Source organism: Helicoverpa zea, chromosome 11 (genome assembly GCF_022581195.2).
Source record: "Helicoverpa zea isolate HzStark_Cry1AcR chromosome 11, ilHelZeax1.1, whole genome shotgun sequence".
NCBI lineage: Eukaryota > Metazoa > Arthropoda > Insecta > Lepidoptera > Noctuidae > Helicoverpa > Helicoverpa zea.
The window spans coordinates 2818946-2822189 of record NC_061462.1 but is presented as its reverse complement, the minus strand read 5'-3'; the positions used below and the strand labels follow the sequence as shown (position 1 = coordinate 2822189).

Sequence of the window (3244 nt, the reverse complement as noted above, 5' to 3'; positions counted from 1 at the left end):
TGTTGCAGATGGTGATTTGTTGCTTGTAATTATTTGGCGACGAACTTTGGTAAATGTTCTGCATTAAGAATACCTACTGTTTACAATGCCTCACAGACAGGGTTTTAGTCAAAGCGAATAGTCTTCTTATAAGCTTTTAATCATAGTTAAAATAATTAGTTACAATAAACAATAAATTAAAATACCATTTTTTCCTTCATGACATTTTTCTAGTGACAGCTTTAAAAACAAAAGTGCAGAACAAAAGAACAAAGAAGAAAAAAGTAAAAAAAGGTTTCATTTTCTGTCCATGAAGTTTTGACGTTTAACATCCTCCCCCCCCTTGGGGACATGTTCCCCAAAGAGCTCATGGGAATCTAGTAGGGCTAGTCGAGAGACGGGCCTATGAATGACGCCGTTCTCTGTCTTGACGTCGACTACCCTGCAAACACCGTCAGTTCCTGGATAGAGCTTCTGAATGCGGCCCATAAGCCATTTCAAGGGTGGTAGCTGGTCGTCCAACACGAAGACTAAGTCGCCGACACGAACTGGCTGCTGTTCTCGCTGCCATTTTACACGCTGCTGTAGAGTGGCTAGATAGTCCTTTGCCCAACGAGACCAGAAGTGTTGCCGTAGGCGCTCAATAAGTTGGTACCGGTTGATACCAATCTTCTCAGTCACGGGTGATGGCAGCGAGGTTAACGGTCTACCCACAAGAAAATGCCCAGGAGTAAGTGCGGAAAGATCGGATGGATCAGCTGACATTGCAGTAATGGGACGCGAATTCATAAGAGCCTCAATTGGTGCAAAGAGTGTAGATAACTCGAAGGTTAAACTAGAATTACCCGCTATTCGTTTTAAATGGAATTTGGCCGTTTTGACTCCGGCCTCCTAGATTCCCCCGAAATGCGGTGCATATGCGGATGAGAGTTTAAATTGTATGCCTGCTCCGCCCGCGTAGTCGCTAATCAACCGCTCATTTTCTCTGAACAGCCTTTTCAGTTCGTTATTAGCACCTACAAAGTTTTTAAGTTTTCTCTCTGTGACACCTTAGCTAATAGTTCCAGTGAATTGTTCAACTCAGAACAAGTAAGTACACCATTAAGTTTAGTACTCAGCCTATTACTGTTGTTTATACATTTAGTACATAAGCAAATATCCTTTGTAGTTTATATAGTTCGGAGTTAATTTTGAAATGGTACAACGTAAGTTGTAATAGTTTGGATATTTAAACTTATTTTTATTTCAGGCAAGGTAGAAGAAGTAGCTTTAAATTGGGGTCATTCATCTTCAGGCTTGGTCAGAAATGAAGGACCATGCCACCAAAGAGTATTATTATAGAGAAGCCGTGGTCGAATGCCCCTGGACGCCATATCAGCAGGATTTTACTCAGATGATACATGACGCCAAGTAGATCAGATAATTCTCGAATTTGTTCAATACGGTTACTTACATAAGTTTTAAGAGTTCTAGGTGGAGTTTTTAACTACCCTAGAACTATAGTTGAATCTGTCCAAAATACTGAGCGTGAAATACTAAGGTTTAAAGAATGAAGGACTTTGGAATATAGTTTAGCACTAAGTAAAGCACCTAAATTGTTATTTGACTTTAGATAAATACACGCACCATATGCTTCTTGTGAAGCATCAGAAAAGCAATAGACCTATATATAAATAGGAGAACTACAGAAAATGTATCTAGGTATCTGAGTGAAATATTCAGATTCTTTATAGAATTCTTTCCATGACCTTTTAATATCAGTTGGGATTTCATTACCCCAGTCGATTTTAAGTAACCAAAGTTTCTGTAATAAGATTTTATGTAAAATGGTGCAAGCAAATAAGGGACCTAAGTGATCAAGTATTCGGCATGAATTTGATAATATAGAGCGTTTCGTTGTTTTAGGAGTAGATTTAGTTTCAACTGAATAGTGCAAAATGTCAGGGCTAGGTGACCATTTCAATCCTAAAACAGAAGATTCTTTACTGAAGTCCTGAGATAAGCCAGTAGTAGTTAATTCGTCATAGTCTGATCCAGTGTATAGATCATCTGCATGACAGTCATGCCTAATCGTATTAGCAACAGTTTCATTAGAACTCTCGGATGCGAGCTGCACAAAACACCTTGTGCTCAAGTTAGAATGAGTAGTAATAGAAGGAGTAGATCTCACACCAGTCGGGCCTGAAACGAGCCAACCCAGTTTAGATTTTTGTAGTGTAGGTTTATTTTTTCCTAATTTAATTTGTTTAGAATCAACAATTTCCCAGTAAACATCAGCACCTAGCAGTATGTCTATTTCAGAGGGTATATAGTAGGTAGGATCTGCTAGGTTTATAGATTTAGGAAAGTTCAAATCAGAGGAGTCAATAAAGGAATTAGGCAATGTGCCAGTAATCTGAGGCACAACAAGACATTTTACATTAGTCTGAAATAAGTTAATCCGCGATTTAAGTTTTATGTTACACATTTTATTAGTATTAGTCACTTTATTATTTATACCAGCAATTGATATGTTTGTATTGGAACAAGACAAGTTCATTTTTCTCTGCAATCTTTCAGTAATGAATGAAGACTGACTTCCATTGTCTAAGAGAGCTTTAACCGTATAATTCTCAGAAGATCGACTGTCAATTATATTGACTTGAGCAGTGCATAGCAGGATCTGCCCAGGTTTTGCCACAGAGTGTGACACAGGATTAAACAAAGCAATAGTAGAAGTTACCTGGGAAGAACTAGCTTCTTGAGGAGGTGACATTGCAGAAGTCTTGTCAACAGATGAGTTTGCCTTGTCAGTGTTAGACCGTGATCTATGTAGCAATAAATTGTGCTTTTTATTGCAGAATTTGCAAGAGTGATGATTACAGTGAGTGGAGAAATGACCAGGACGCAGACAATTATGACAAAGCTTATGCTTGGAAATTTCATTAAATCTAGCATCTACAGACATATTCTTAAACTTTTCACATTTATATAGTAAATGATCTTGTGAACATACAACACATTTTTTATTATCATTTATGTTAGAAGAAACAAGTGACTTGGTTTGTTTAATATCTTTAGAATAATATTGTTTATCAGATTTGTTAGTATTAGTAGTGTATTGCACGGTTTCTAAAACGTCAGCACGGTCTCTTAAAAAGGTATAGAATTCCTCAATTGTTGGAGCAGTGGTAATAGTATTCCTATGTTCCTCCCACTTGCGACTTGTGGCGCCATCTAGTTTTGATGCCATGATGTATACAAGTAAAATATCCCAGCGGGATTC

The 3244-nt window shown here is 37.8% G+C and overlaps 1 long non-coding RNA gene across 1 annotated transcript; it reads left to right on the top strand.

Annotated features, from left to right (window-relative positions):
• Nucleotides 1-2171: 2171 nt before the first annotated feature.
• On the top strand, nt 2172-2973 carry LOC124634653. The gene is made up of 2 exons (XR_006984895.1): nt 2172-2727; nt 2820-2973. It is a non-coding gene; the product is annotated as an uncharacterized LOC124634653 (long non-coding RNA).
• The last annotated feature ends 271 nt before the right edge of the window (nt 2974-3244 follow it).